Raw genomic sequence first — 16,744 nt, forward strand, 5'->3', positions numbered from 1 at the left:
CAGTTCTGAACTTTAATAACTTAAATTCTCAGCAGTGCTGAGGCATAATTACAGAACAACCATGCAGGGACTGGACTTACAAATGTATTACAGTCCCAGAGCCAGTGGAGGCAGGGGGGGGACTTAAATACTCCTTGAACTTTTCCATCTCACCTGGAAGAAGAGCACCTCTCTTATTTTATTTGCAGAAACCCAAGTCATTTTTGGGGAAGGATTTTGTTTTATTTTTAGCTGCATAACATAGCAACATGACAACAGATCAGCCATTAAAAGCATGCGAGTTACTGTTGTCAGCGCTCGCTGTCGAACGCTCACTGCTGCAGCGGCCCACGAGCGCTGGCAGCAGGCCCACACTCACGGTGCGCATCGCCCTCCTCTGTTCGCTCTCTCTATCATTCCCACTCATGTCTTTTGCACTCGCCGTGTTTCACCTGCCTAGTACAATTCTCCACAGCCAGTGATTCAGAATGAGTGCAGCTGATGAGAGGTGCACAACAAAAAATATTACTGGATGAAAATTCCCTGTAGTCCATTTCAGCAAAGGTAAGCAAAAGGATTCCCGTAGGATGCAATGCGATTATAAAGCGATGCGTACTGTTTAACTGGCACGCATGTTGAGTTTGGAGCAACATCTGTTGTTAATGCACTTATTATAATTTAATGATACAGGACATGCACTGAACATAACAACAAATAATTTTTAAACATTTTATCATGATAAATCAACACAGCGCTGGATAAATAGGAAGTGGAGGGAATCTGGTTTTCCACAAAAATCCAATACATCTATGTACAATTCAGACTGACAGAAACGAGGCTGTCATATCGCAGCATCTGCCCTTTTTCCCAACTCCAAAATGGAAGATAGTTGACGTGTCTTGCCCAGCAGAAGCAGACAGAGCAGGAATCAAACCAGCGACCCACCAGTTTCCAGGCGAACTCCTTGAAACTCACCACTGCCAGTCAAAACAATGCGTGAGTATCACTCTTGCTGCTGAAAGGACTAAAATTTTTCCAGCTTAATTGTGTTTTCCTTCATCTTGTAATGTGATTATTGAGTGCTGCACATAGTCCTCCACTGTTGGCAAGATAATAAAGTTGTAGTCTCATGAGTTTTAAGACTTCTGTTCCAAATTGTGTTGCTTAATGGACTGAAATGGTATCATTGTTTGTACAACTGCTCATTATTCGTCAGATGCCAGGTTTCCTTGGGAAATACTTGTTGGAGAAAATGATCAAGAATATCTAATGCTATTTGTCAGCTTTCTCAGGCAAAGCAATGCAGCTTCAGTTGTACTGAACCTTTTGTTCAAAGTTAATACCGAGAAAAAATGATAAACACCAAGAAATATACTGAGGGAACATAATAGTAGAAATGTATGCATATAAAAAGAGAAGAAGTAAAAGCTCTCTTTTCCTAAAAGTACACTTTTTATGTTTGTCTGTCTTAGTCTTTGTGCATACAAATGTTTTATAACCCCATATCATTCTCATTACAAAGAGTTTGGGAAAAATTAAATGCATAACAAATTAATATAATGTACGTGTGTGTGTATGTGTGTGTGTGCGTGTGTGTGCGTGTGTGTGTGTGTGTGTGATAACTATGAAAGGGCAGGGATGGGAGAGGTTCCGTTCTCAGGTGCCAACACCACACACCTCCTCTCTTTCATTCGCCAATGTCTTTCGTTCATGCAAAAGTAGGTTAGGTGACACAACAGTTTCCATGGCAACCACTCTTTTGCTTCCACTTTGAAGGGTAGTTAGAGGCTGTACGCGTGTGTGTCTGTGTGCGTGCGTGTACGCATGTGTGTGTGTCCTCACAGACAGTGTCTCTGTGTGGCCTGGTCTTAAAGAGGGTAATAACAAGGTCACAGAGTCTGTGGAAGACTGGCTGAGGGATGCTCTTCTTATTGTGTTTTCTGACACCACAAGAAAAGCATCTTGTTGTGTCAGGCAAATATAAAAATTATATATGTTTTATTAACAGGTAGACCACATTTACCATAGACTTTTGTTAATGTTGACCTGCAGCACTCATCCAAAAGCAGCTGCTATATATGTTCCTTGTGAAAAACTTTGATGTTCTGTGTAAATCCTGGTGGAAAACTAAGATTCAAAGTATGACAATATTTTATTAAAATTTATAAAACTGGTTACAGTGTCTTTACTGTATTCTTTTTACATCAAAATGAAATATAATAAACTCTATTGTTACAACTAATTCCCTTAAGAATAATAAAAAAAAAAACTAAAAAAAAAAACTCAGCAACTTAGAAAATTGGAAAAAGGTGAACACGGCTGAAAAGGATCTACAAACCAATGGGAAAAGACCAACACAGATCCAGGAGAAATTAATCCTGTAGAACATAAATGAACAAAGGGGAAATGATCAAAACAAAAATGAAAACCAAAACCCAAACACCTGCAGATCATTTCAAGAATACAAAGCGTGGGTTTTCAAAATTATTCACATAGAAAACTGGGACATTTTGACACAGATTTGTATTTTTCCCTATGACTGTGATAAATAACAAAGAAAAACCACTTTATCCAACTGCTTTAAGAAGTCATCCAATTATCAAATATATTTCTTTACATGTTTGTAAGAGAACCTTGGTGAACAAACATAATTATGAAGTTAAAGAAAAGCATAATTAAGTTTTAAAACAATACCCCAAGCTTTGATTATCTGACAAAGCACTGTTAAATTCTAAAATAGTGTGAAAGTATATCCATGCGTTGGAATGACCCAGTCAAAATTTAAACCTAATTTCACTTGAAAATATGTGTAGCAAGCCTATATTGCAAAGGAAAAAATGGGCAAACAAGATGTAAAGCAAAACAACATACCAAGGGCTTGGAGCTGTAAATGAAACAGAAGTTGCAAAGTCTCGGTTCAAAGGGCTGAATACAAATCCATGCCACACCTTTTCAGAATTTTTGTGTAATCCTTTTAAAACTTTAAGCCCTTTTCCTTCCATTACACAAACTGTTTGTTGCAGTTTTTATTGACCTGTCACATAAATCCACATAAAATCTGTTAGCGTATGTGGTCGTAGCATTACGACATTTAAAAATATCTCAAAAGCCACGCATGCTTTCATAAGGCAGCGCACAAAAGTGTCTCTGGCGGTCAGTGCTAAAAAGGTGCAGCTGGAGGAATGCAGAAGGCAGGATGTTGGAGGATGGTGAAGGATCAGTGTGGCCCAACAGTAAACAGGATCAAAACTGGCACAAGTCTTTAATTGTGTCCCTTTCATTGTTGTTTTGTTGAACTTTATCACTTGGTCTCCATACAAACTCCTTCTTTCACATTGTTTTACGAAGCCTAATACTGGCGTTGCGATACCATCAATCATCGTTATTAAAGTTTATACATGTTAATGTGTGTTTTTGTCCAGCTTTCAGACACCCTGTTCCCAAGAGGAACTCACCTCTCGTGTCATCCTCTGCTCATCCTCTCTTTTCATCTCGTCTTGGCTTCTCTCATCGTTTTCAGTAAGGAAGCTTGGGATTGACTTCAATAGGGCTCAACAGGAGGGGGAAGAGAGAAAGATGGAGAAAAGTTGGAGGAGAGAAGATTGAAACTGAGAGTGAGGTACTGTCAGTAAAAGAAAAATAGAATTGTTTGAGAAGAGGCAAAAATAAAAAACAAAAAAGTCAAAAGGAAAGAAGGTGACTGACACACACAAAGAGAAAGAGTATGTAATTACAGGACTCCCAGTGCTTTCAAAGCCCTCCTTTTATCTAATTCTTCCTGTGGATGAGAAAAGAGGAAGTGGTGTGAAGGATGAGGAGGAGGAAGAGTAAAGTCCAAGCTTTAGTCCAATTCAAACACCAGGCACCCGGTCGGCAGCATCAAAGACTCACTCAAACTAATTGATGCCTTCTGTTTCAAAGGCATTCATCATCTGAAGGTGAGTCTTTAAGTGGATGGGAAGGTGATTCACGTAAAGCACTTAAATGGCGATAATGCATGAGAAATGTTGTGATTATTGTTTATCCTGCGACACACAGCTGGGGTGTTGTTTGGCTCCTGTCATGCTTTGCTGTGTATAAACAGCAATAACCTCAGGATGCAGCATTACTGTTGGAGTAAAATAAAGCAGCTGAGACTGAACTGAACCACAGTTGTTATTAAATTACAGCAAATGAAACTAACAGTTAGGACGAAGCTTCTCCTGGTCTTCCTTGAAGAAAACATGACTACTGAAATTTATGCCTGCGAAATATGTAATAATGAATCAATACCATGTTTTAAAAGACATGATTTGTCCATGAGGTTGGTAGCTGTACATATAACAAAATCTATTTTTATTACGTCCATAATTACTGTAAAACACAATAAGAAAGAAGTTGTCTGTTCATAGATTGTTGTATCTAATACAAAATGTTTCCCTGAATTTAATTCCTTCCAATTTAAAAGAAAAGCCACTTCATTCATACGAACACTAGATGGCAGAGTCGAGTCGTAACCCGCATCATGTTAATTGACAGTCTACCTGGCACACGTTAATCGGTTTCTCTTTCAAGGGCGGAGGAAACAAATCACAAACTCTGTTTTTTTTTTTTTTTTGCTCACCAAGGAGGAGCTTGAAGACACGCCGACATGCGCCAAAGTGGAGGCTGAGACGCTGCATTATCGCTGCACGGAGTTTAACTCCTATGAACGCAACCAGTCGGTCGGCGATGCTCACCCGACGCCACGCAGGAGATTAAACACCGATCATCAGGTCCGCTGATAGCGCAGAGCAGCAGGAGAAACCGCGCCGGTGCCCCGAAAGCCACGCAGCTCCAGGTAAGAACTCCACTCTGAGGAATGCACGGACAGATTGCTGCAAGACTTCGGGGAAATTCCTGAGCAACACTTTTTCTTTTTTTTTTTTAATGCTAGATAAACATGTGCTTTACTGTAAAATGACCTCATAGAAAACAAATACATTAGAGTAAAGTAATAGGAGTCGTTCGGAATACTGATCAGCACTGATAAAACAGCACCAACCTCAAAAGGACAATTGATTCAATTACGTAAAGGTCTGTTTGTAAATGTGAAGTAAAATATGAAGGACCTTTGTTGTGAAGTCAATACAGAAATTAATTTCCAGTGTTTTCTTTGCACAATATCATCCACAGTAAATCTTTTGAAGTGTGAAGCAAGCATCCTAAACACTTCTGAAGTATGTGGAGGGTGCATGTTGGTACAAAAGTTTTAGCCCAAGGAGGTAGAATAATTTTCACATCACTAGTTGTATAGTTTATAGGCCTCATTGACTTTGTGACAAGGTTGTGATTTAAGATCCTAAAATATAGAGCTGGATGTTATCTTTGTTTCTTGGTTTGTTAGAAAGCGATTTTAATGAGCTCTTTTTTTTGTATACGTGAGGTTGTAACTGTTTTATTAGAGTTTCATTTTTAAAAAAAAACTTTTTTTAAGATTATGCATTTGAGCGGGTTGCACAGCTTTCTGCTCTGTCTACATAATTGTTTTCTTGGTGCCGCCTGACTGTCCCAGGCCCCGGGCCCCCCGGGGGAAGTCCTGCCCGCAGACAGGCAGCTCAAGCCGGCTGGGGGACATGTCAGGTCCTGCTGCACTTCTGAAGTCTGCTCGCTTGCTTGGCTTTGAACTGGAGCTCCTGGAGGAGGAAATCAATCCGTCTCTATCCACACTGCCTCTCTGACTCCCCCTGGAGCCCCCCCAGCGCAGCCTGTCACTGCTGCCACAATGATCTTTCAAGTTCACGAGTAGAAAGTCAAAAGGAGACAGAGGAAAGGAAAAAAAAAAAACAGGAGGGAGTGTAACTCATCTTCAAAAGACCTTAATATGGTTTCTGGGGATTAAAGGGATGAAGGGAGGACAGCTAACAAAGCCGGTGCCTGTAGTCATGATCATCCAATACCAGACAGAAGTGAACTGATAATGTGTTTACTTACTCGCCACTCCATCACTAAACGCTGCTCAGAGTTGGAATTCACACAATAGCTCTATTTATTTTGGAGTGTTTTTTCTTGTGAAAGTGAATGTTGAGATTTATGTTGGATCGCAGCTGATTTTAATCCAAGTCAGTGTGTTCATTTACCCCATGGGAAAAAAAAATGGATCTCTGGGGGCCTGCTGGGGTTAAATATTTTTGTAATGCTTGACACGTCTCAGAGGAAGTTTCCGCTTAACACATCATACAACGTTTACTTATGGAGGTAAAGTTGTTTTAGTTCAGTTGAGAAAATTATTGCCGCTAATGCTACTTGATTGGAGCTTGTGCCCAAATGGGGTCAACTACATGAAGATCGTTTTGTGGATAATCCTGACAGGTTACATTAATGTTCAGGATTAGCTGTGGTGGCTTGTAAAAATATGCTGTATTTTTTGTCACGCTGCAATCTCAATTTTCAGGCCTTCCCTCCTGCTGTAAACAAATGAGGGTGGCAGTGGAGTTGCCATTGCTTACCTGGTCCCAACATGGTGGCATTGCTGAAGATGTCCTGTATTTAGCTCTCACCTTTTCCTCATAATCTCAGATCCTGCTAACAGAAACCATCTCAATAGCATGATACTGTCACCATCATATTTCATTGCTTGCATGTGTTCAGAGTGTTTTGCAGAGTTAATTCATCTCTGAACTTATTTTTCTTTCTATGTAGGCAAAAAGGCTTAAATTTGTTACTAACTGAGAACATTCTTCTGCATCTTTACAATTTAACTAGTGACAAACGGAATGTTTTTTTTTTTTTCAATAATTTTTTTTCTTGTCACTCTTCCATGAAGGCCAGATTGATGGAGATTATGGACAAAATTCACACTGTCCATAGAGTTTCCCAACTGAGTTATTAATCTCTGTCGTTCCTCCAGAGTCATCGCTGGTCTCTTGGCTGCTTCACTGATAAATGCTTTCCTTGTACATGAATGACGATCTCTTTCTTGCTTTTCAGTTTTATAACACTCATCCCATTTTTGGATGAACAGTGATTTTTGATTATGCTTTTTTATGATGCTGGCGATGGACTTTATTCCTGACCAGTCTGCTTTGTTTCTTGGTCTACATGATGTAGGTTGTTCACTAATGTACTCTAACAAATCTCTGAGGCCTAGTTTCAATTAAAGTGCCGGGTTGACCTTACTGTTTAACTGACTGCTGAAAACTATTGGTTGGATTTTATTTTGGGGTATCACAGTAAAGGTACTGCATACAAATGCGCAGCACAGTATTTTAAGGTTTTATTTTTAGGAAAAAAATTGAAAAGCAAATATAATTTACCTTCCTTTATACAGTAATGTACATTATTTATAATATAAAACATCACTAAGATACACTGAAGTTTATGTTTGGAAAGTGACAATCAAAGTTCAGTTACTATGAATAGTTTTGCAAGGTACTACTTGCATTCTGGAGTTTCATTTGCAAATTACAGAGGATAAATTAACAAATAGGCTTTAATAAATGACATGTTATCAAACATAGGACAAAATACACAAACACATTTCTGAACAGAAATTACTTTCAGTTTATGAAAATTTGGACGTGTGCTTAGAATATCAGATGAAAATCATCACAAACCATTTCTAATCAAAAGTAATTAAAATTAAAGACAGGTGTCTTTATTTATTTGGGCCTGAACAGTCATCAGTGTGGAAGTCAGTTCAGTCTTTGTCCTCACTTCTCATCTGGCTGCACTTAACCCACTCTCCTCTGCAGTCTTTACGCTTAAGTTGTTAGCAATCAGATAATAATGTGTTGTTGCTGTTAATTTGTATCCGATTGCAAGTTCTGACGAGCCTCACCCTGTGGAGCGGAGGGATTGGTTTGTTGAACATAAAACTTTGGGATTCTGAATCTGAGTCTCTCACAATGACCTATAGGATCAGAGTGGGTGGTTAAAACATTGATTTTCCTTAAGCAGCTCCTTTAGGTATTAGCTGTTCGGCTATTTCAAAAGAAAGGAAAAGTTTGACATTTCCTGACTGCTGAATGTCTGAAAATCTGCTTAGTAGATGCAGGTATAATTTAACATTGTCAGAATTCTGATTTGGGCTGTTTTTGTGAAACTTAGTTGTTACTTGAGAGATCGGCTATTACTTTTGTTTTACCTTGACACTGTGTTATTTATTATTATTTCATTTATTATCTGCTAGTTTTTTGAATGAGTGATGGAAACCACTTGGTTAGCAACAAAGGTTTGAATTAAAGCACTTATTTATTTCAAACTAAGTTTCTCACATATCATCACACACTTGATTTGTTAGTGTGTTTCTTTTGTGACTGGAATAAAACAACCCTTTCATTTTTTTTTTTCATTGTTTGAATATACTACGATATCAATGCATGTTTAGCTAAAGCTGTCAAAAACCCACATAGATGTGTTTTGTTTCCTTGGCTGGGTCTAAACTCTCATTATTCCCAGTCTCCAGTTGGTAACAGCTCCAGATAGAGCAGTGATTCTTCATTGAGCTCCCTCGGGGGCTTCCAGGAAGTCTCATGAAAACATGGGGGATAGCTGCATTTCATTAATTTCTGATTTATGTTTGGTGATTCCAGCAAAGCTTTATACAGCAAAGCTTCCTAAACTGCAGTGCTGGTAGTAGTCACTGTGCATTAGCTTGAAAACATCCTAGTGTTTGCTAACTTTTATGCAGATAATACAGAGGACCTGCAACTGTCAGCAGAAGCCTACATTAACATATGGTGGGTAGCTGTTTCTCCATAAATGTAAAGCAGGAGGGAGGTCATAGTGGTGTGATGTTTTCATTTGAGATTTTCTCTGTAGGTAAGCCAATTCATCAATTCCTGAGAAGATTTACTTATCATGTCACCCATGAAATGTGCAGAACATTGGTGCTGTAGGCCAGGATTTGTTGCTTTTTATGTTCCATAATCAAATGCGTCACACTTAAAGCATAACTAGCAGTGGGAGTCATTCGGAATATATTTATAGATTTACCAAAAAAACAAAAAAATGACCAGAATTTTCTGGGTTTCAGCTTGACCACACCTGACAGGTTGGAATCTCCAAAATGTATCATTTTTCTGATCAGCAAAAACACTAAATGTAAGCACTGCCAAGTTACAGTGACAGTAGAAGTTGTTACTGAAGAGAGAAGACTCACTAAGGTATTTTCAGAATAAGTAAGGTGTTCATAAATATATTTAGCAGAATTACAAAATATATCGAAAAGAAATTTGTATTTGCAATGGAGACACAAAGGCTGTTCATTCAGGCTGCCCATTAGAGAGCTGGATTTCGGCTGGATCATGTTATTTAGTTGAAGTTTAGATCATCGGCAAATAGATGTCAACTCGTGCTCATGAAGTTCTGTCAAACTGGTGACAATGACAATCGAGCAACTTCCACAAGTACAAGAAAAACTCAATGCATTGCATCTGTGGCTTTATCTACACTAACCCACATTTTTTGTGAAACTAATATTTTACGAGTTGTTTGCCCCTCTGTTTGGGAAAAGAACAGCTGGATACCTTGTGATTATAAAACCTGATTCCACATCGGCCAGTTTTGCATGTGTGCAGTGTTTATGTGTGCATTTTGTGCCGCAAATCTCAACAACAGTGAAGCAGTTTCTAATGAATTACTCCAGATTTGTCCATCTGTTCTTACTCTGTTTGTAACATGAAATGTGAGCTAAAGAAGTTAATGACTGACGAGGAAGCGTAAACACGGTCTAATAAAGCAGGAGTTTTGGGAGATTGTCTAGTCCAGCGCTGCTTTAATCATGCACAGGGTTTTCTTCAGTTGAATTTTAATATCAACTTTATCACCTTCTGTTGGTGCAGGGAATTCACAGTGCTTTAATTTGAAATGCGACATGTAGACTTTCTTTACCGAAAAAATAAATAAATAAAAATCTGTTGAAAAATACCTCTGCCTGCTACAGAACATGCTTGATTTGGACATTTTTTGACACTTTTTTGAGAATATCAGAGTGAGTATTTGACTGATGTTTTCCATAATGGTAACAGGACTAATATGGCTTTCTCACTAGTATAAGATCCTAAAGACATCCAAAACATTCACTCTGTAATGAATATGTCTTTGGTGAAAAATACCAGTAAATCCCTGTTTTACAGTCACCTCTCAAAAAAGAAAAAAAGAAAATTGATAGAGGTTTTTAATAATGGGGAGATAAGTAACTTCAGAGCTTAAGACAAGGTTAAATCGATCATGCGGTGAGACAGTTAGTGGGTTTGGAAACAATCAAGGGATACAGTTACTGTTGCTCCCAGATGAGGGATACGCACAGATGTAGAATCTGGTCTCAGAATAATGAGTTTCAGATCTCTGCAGTTAAGCTCCTGGTGGCAGGTTAAACAATACAGTTGATGCTTTTAATGGTTTTCTACTTAAACTCTTTAAAGTCTCTGCTTTTTAATGGATTGACTTAGAGTTTAGCTTTGAAGATTCTCCTTCCTTTGCATGTACGTCCATCCATCATGACCGCTTAAGGGACTTAAATTATACCCTCCAATGACAAGCAATTGGAAGACCTTCGGGGCCGTTAGAGGAGGTGTGAAACTGCACACCTGTGGTGTGCCATGATGAATATGTCCAGTGCAAACAAGCAGAAGCAAACAATGCACATTTCAAGCTGGTTCATTTTGTGTACCACCATTAAAAAGTTGCTTTCTTTGTTTAAGGGAACATTATGAAGGATATATGACCCGCAACGTAATTGCTTTGGCTGAAAGATCTGCATTATTTCTCCAATTGCTGGAGAAAAGGAATCATAAATCCAGATGAATTCCAGGTTACAGTTTAGGTTTCCCACCTACGGTTAGCGCAAAACAAACAGAGACAGACGAGGAGACAAGGAGAGAGACGTTCTGCCCCAGCTGAGCTAAAGAGAGAAACAAGGGATCAAGGAGAGGAGACGATGAAAGACTGATCACCAGCAGGCAGAGAATCAAAGAGCCCGCTGACTGACTGGAACTGCCATAGGTGTGCGATATGAGACAGAATGAGAGGCGGTCTGCGTAGGCACTGGCTTTTTCTTTTCATGCTCCTTAAGGGTTTGTTTTTTTCCTGAGCACTGAGTGAAAAGCTGACAGTAAGTCTGTAATTAAAGCAATTAAAAGATAAAAAGAGAACAAAAAAACATCACTCACAGTCTCGCGCAAAAACATTTGTTTCATTTAGGGCATGGAAATTATTATGTGTGGTGTTTTCCTCTCATAAGAAAAAAAAAATAGAAAAAGAGCTAATAAAGTGCAAAAACTATGAAAAGGTGAGGTGGAATGGAGAAAACGTCTCCCATAATAAAGTAGACGCTTAAGACGTATAACTGATTTTTACGTAGAGCTGCTCTGACCAGAATTTTGTGTAGATTCCCAGTCTTGTCATTTTTTGTAAAGCTTCAAGATCTTTAGTTTAACAAGATATAAAAACAGTGCTGAAAATATTTTTGCTTAGCCTTTCTGTTTTGAACTTGTCATTATATACTAAGGGTCAGACATGTCAGCTACTCCTAAGCTTTTAACAGGTTTCAGCCATATGTCGTCAGGTCAGGACTAATGGAAAACCTTTGACTTCATCTGTTTTTAATTGCAACTTCAGGGGATCTTTCTGTTTAATTGCAAATTAAAACTTTGAAATTGTACTTAGCAAAAAACAGTTCCAGCTGTACTGTTTTTTTTTTCTCTCTTTTTTTCAAAATGTGCGACACTCTGGTGAAAATAGGAAGTCTTATTATTTCATGAAGTGGTACTTTTTTTTTTTTTTTTTTTGAAAAGCTTGTTCCAGAATGATTTGTTTGGACAAATTCAAGAATAATCAATGCATAATTTATTTCCTTGAAGAGTTGAGCTCGGTCTTATAAAGCTTTGTGATGCATCTGGGTGGTATGGGAGTAAATTGATATTTATCAAGGAGACGAGGGCCAGCTGCTGTCTGAGGTTTGGCTCTGTCTCCAGCCATGGAAGTCACCTTTAATTGTGGGTTTATTTTCACATTAAACATCATGCAGCAAATCAGATATATTTATTTACAGCTCATTAAGCTCCTTGTAAGTGAACCATGGTGGCTACTTTGACTTCCTGTGGGTCTTTTAAAAACAGAGGATGGCTTTTCTGAAACATACACAGCCCTGTCCCTCCTTAGATGTGTTCTCCCAGTCAGTAAACTCTGCTTGAGGAGGCTTTGAGACGTGCACGTAGTTTGACTCAACTGAAGGTGAAAGCGGTTGGCGTGATTTGACTGACAGGCCCGCCGCCCCACCAACCCTTCATTTACAATCCAACTGACTCCAAATCATAGTAGAGAGACAGAGAGCCTGCAGCACATTCCTCCTTTACCTGCCTCACATCAAAAGACAGCAAGGCCAGTTGGAATGAGATTGGACTGGCAATATTCTTACACTCAGTCATAATGTGGATAATGTTTGGAACATTATTAGTAATTAGGAGGATGGGGAGATGATTATTACCATTACAGAGGTAATAACACGGTATTAAACTGGATAGAGTAGTGAAATCTTTGTCTGTTAAACCTTTAAAATACCATTGGTGGTTCTTGGGCAGCAGAAATATTTTATTAAGAATTTAAAATATAAACAAAAATTCCCGGCAATGTAGATCTATTAGACACCAACAGTTAATTGTTCTCAAAGGAGAAGTCGGGAGAAGAAATGACAAAGAACTGCAAGTTATTGACTGTGCCATCAGCCCATGTAATAAACTATGCTAAAGAAACACAACTATCTTAATAAGTGGTCTATAGTGATATTATATTAAAATAAAATACTATTTTGATAAGCCGGCTGCTAAGTCTCTTTCAAGACATGTATAGAAGACTTCCTTTTTTCATGCATCACACAGAAAGCAAGGTCTGCAATTAAAGAGATAAATAGTTTTTTTCTACCTTTCCTGATGTGTTGTTTCCCAGAACCGGGTTTAGATGACAGACTACAAGAACTTGATGGAGGGGAAATCCATAACGTTTGTGGCTTCTTTCCTTTTTAGCTCCAAACCCACTTCATTGAAGTTTTATTGCCGGTGAAAATTCAGATAATTAACCTGCGTAATATTTCACAACTACAATTTATACTGTGCGCTCTTACAACACCGTGCGGGGTTTAACTAGACTGAAGTGGGATTTGGTTGAATAAACATACACTGAATCATGAATACTATGGAAATGTTTTCTTAGACGTGTTGAGAGGTGATGGTGACATTTCGTCTTTTGTCACCAGCTCAGACTTATTGCTTTTTGTAGTGTTGTGCATGCACAGAAAAACAGGCAGGGCTTAAGCGTTGTCAAACTGCTTAACATCTGTTTGAGATCTTGTGCAGATTTGGCAGGTTGTGTCCTAGTCTGTAAAGGGATAAAGTAATTGCCTTTTTAGGGTTTGAGCTCCTTACCAGTGCACTGATTAACTTCAGGACCCGTGTGCGGCTGGAATGGATTTGCATGTGTGTAAGATTGTGTTTATGACAGGGTAGACTCATGTTGATCTGGTGAGGAAGAAAGACCAGTGGTAAAATTGAGAGTATCATCGTTGTTGGGTGAGCTGAATTCAGTGACTGATCTAAATGGGCATTGTAAAATTGTAAAATCTCACTTATGTAGAAAACTGTTCTTGTATATTAAAGCCTTTCTCAGTTTAGGTCTATGGCATGTTAATTTAGGCATGTGGAGTATTTTCAGTTGCTTTTCATGTTGCAAGTTCTGTTATTTTTAAGGTCCAGTTTAATTGTCATGTGTGATAGCAAGAATGGAGAACAATGGGAAGGAAAAAAAAAACAAGAAGAAAAGCAAGAAAACATTGTTGATAAGAAACAGACATTTCTCTGCAGACGTACCAAAATCCAAAATGATTAAAAAGCTGCGAGTCTGTATTCTGCTAATAGAATTGTCATCAGAAATTAAGTGCTTCATGTGCGCTCACAAAACATCCGCTAACCACATTTTTGCTGTATTGTTTCTTGGATGGATTCTCAGGCCACTAATTGGCCTAATACCTATTCAAGTCATCATATTTGGCTCTGTAATAAAGACCCTTTATACAATTAAGCAATGATGGGGAAAAGCCATTTCCCACACAACTCATCTGAAACAATTGTTAATGGTAGGTAGTGAGATGTAGAGAATTTTTTTTTCCCCACAAGAACTGATGAAGTGAATTACAACTGAGAGCCTGGGAGAATGAAACTTAAACATGGAAAAGTTACAGCGCTAGTCTGAACAAGCAGACCTCTTAAATTATTTGCTATATTCAGACATTAGTGCGGGACCAATGCAGCTCGTGGCAAGAAAAATTAACTGGAAAAGTCTTTAAAAAGATATTTAGCTTTGTATTGTTTAATCAGATACCAAGTAAGCAGTGTTAAAAAAAACGTGTATTTAACTTGAAAAGACATCTGCAAGAAGATGCCTGTTGATATTTGATTGGAAAGGTTTTAGTGAGCAATGGATTCTTAATTAAATATTATTTGTACATTTTTAATATTGGTATTTAATGAGATTGACTCCCAACCTGATGCTGTACAAAATCAATGCCATGTACACTCACTACCCGCTTCATTAATCACATCTGTTCATTGACTTATTAATACATACAGAATCAGACAATTAGGTCACCACACCTGGTTATCTAGATGAGAAATAAAAACAGAACTGTGAATTAGAATGGGAGAGAAAAGTGGACTTAAGTGACTCTGAACATGGCCTTAGTTGTTGCTGCTGCTTGGGTATTTGAGCAACTGCAGATTTCCAGGGATAAACAGGGAAACTAAGGCTCCAATTCACAAGGCTCATCACAATTGGACAATAACAGTTTAGAATAAATGTTGGTTATGGTATGATGAGTCTTGTTTTCAGCTGCAACATTCACATGGTAGAAGCAGAAATGACGTAAAAGAACCAATATAAAACGTGAACGAGACAAATCTACAGCAACTGCCTGTTTAAAATTCATTAATTTTCTGAGACATTGTTGAACGTAAAGCCTCTTTCAGATCATAGTTTGGAACCCCACATTATGAACTTGTTTTTTTTTTTCACAACACACTGATCATTGTGCAGAGATCCTGATCCCTGTGTGCTTTCAGAGCATACAGCCGAGACTACTAAACCAGATGGGTGTAGCTTTGCTACTTGCAGCATTCACTTGGGCAGTAAGGGTAGGACATGTGGGAGGAATTTCCCCACAGGGCAAAGCTCTGTTTACTGATCCTTATGAAGGCTGTCCAATTGCATTTCGTGATTTAATTACAGGAAGTTGTTGCACATCATCCTCAACATGTTTTTATCTGCATAATATTCTGCAGATTAAAGTACTTCTTGGACTCCCGCTGCTACTGAAACAGTCTTTTGTATCGTAGCGTTATGTTGCACTTCGTTCCTCTATTCCACATCAACCCTTATCAGTCAATCAAACTTTTTGTAAAGCACATTTCAGCATCACATTAGTTCAAAGTGCTTTACATCGTAAAAAAAGACATCATAAACACATCATATAATCAACAGTTGTTAAAGCCAATAACAGACATTATACTTTGTCAAGTGCTGTCATTAAAAACATCAGTACACATCAAATATTTTGGTCAATGTTCCATCTAGTGTGGTTAAAAAACAACTCTAAACAGGTGGGTTCGCAGTCTTGATTTAACTGAACTTTGTGTTCAGTTAAACTGGTAGTTTTGTCACTCCAGATATTTGGTGCATAGAAGCTGAATGCTGCTTCTCTCTGTTTAGTTCTGGTTCTGGTTCTAGGGATGCGGAGCAGGCCAGAACCAGAAGACCTGATACAACAACAAATCTTTCAACAATTCAGTTGAAGAGCTAACAGACGTATTTTTTAAAATCTATTCTCTAAGCCAGTGGTTCCCAAACTTTTTCTTCTGCGCCCCCCCAGTGGTTTCCAAACATTTTCTGCGCCCCCCCAATCCCTTATGGATTACAAATGGCTGTCTGGTTGAAACTACGCGTGTGGGGAGGGGGGCATCAACTTTTTTGGGGGCAAAATGAATGTACGTAGCTGAAAATAGACACCAACATCGGTAGCCTACAAGGTTCTTGTTAAGCTTAAGGTGCTGTATTGATATTAGCTAGTCATCTTTTAGCTAACATTACCTGCATCCAACAGCTTTACTCAACTCAGTCGGTTAGTTTGGAGGGAAAAACTGTGAAAAGTTCTTTGCGTTTTGCTGGTTTGCTGCCGTGATTCTAACACAAACCTACGTAGCTCCGCACAGCAGCAGCAGGTCTCCTTCACAGGTGGAAACCCAGCGCGAGCGTCGTAGCGCTCATGTTGCGTTTAAAGGCGGCTTGGAAAAACAGGTTACAACATGTTAACAACGGATTAAACAGTTTTAACTGCTGATAAAAGTGACAGAGGACACACATATGGGAAGTGTGGAAGCCTCTACTGTAACAAATTGACAGGAATAACAGAGAGTTGACCATACTAAGGTAAAAACCCAGCGCATTCAGTGTTCATGTTTTGTTTTTTTTTCATCCAGACGGCTTCCCGCGCCCCCCCTGCAATGACACGGCGCCCCCCCTATGGGGCGCGCCCCACAGTTTGGGAACCTCTGCTCTAAGCTATATGGAGCCAGTGTAAGTCAGTGTAAGCCTGTTCAAAGTGGTTTGTGACACAATCGGGGAAACACTATTGGCGGATTGGCTTCGATCCTCCATTCTGAGTTGCAGTTGCTTAAAAGAAATAAAGCACATGTGTAAATCACAGATTGCAAGGATGATCTGAAACGACTTAACAATGAAATTCTACTAATTAACCAAA

The 16,744-nt window shown here is 38.7% G+C and overlaps 1 protein-coding gene across 1 annotated transcript in view; it reads left to right on the forward strand.

The window, feature by feature from the left end:
- The first annotated feature begins 4,215 nt into the window (after positions 1 to 4,215).
- edar (ectodysplasin A receptor) overlaps positions 4,216 to 16,744 on the forward strand; it is a 48,623-nt gene continuing 36,094 nt past the window's right edge. The window contains exon 1 of the mRNA XM_088001858.1: positions 4,216 to 4,798. The gene's annotated coding sequence lies outside the window, so the exon portion shown is untranslated. The remainder of the gene's footprint in view (positions 4,799 to 16,744) is intronic.

Source organism: Poecilia mexicana, unplaced genomic scaffold (genome assembly GCF_051168715.1).
Source record: "Poecilia mexicana isolate PSO_F unplaced genomic scaffold, ASM5116871v1 scaffold_2, whole genome shotgun sequence".
Lineage (NCBI taxonomy): Eukaryota > Metazoa > Chordata > Actinopteri > Cyprinodontiformes > Poeciliidae > Poecilia > Poecilia mexicana.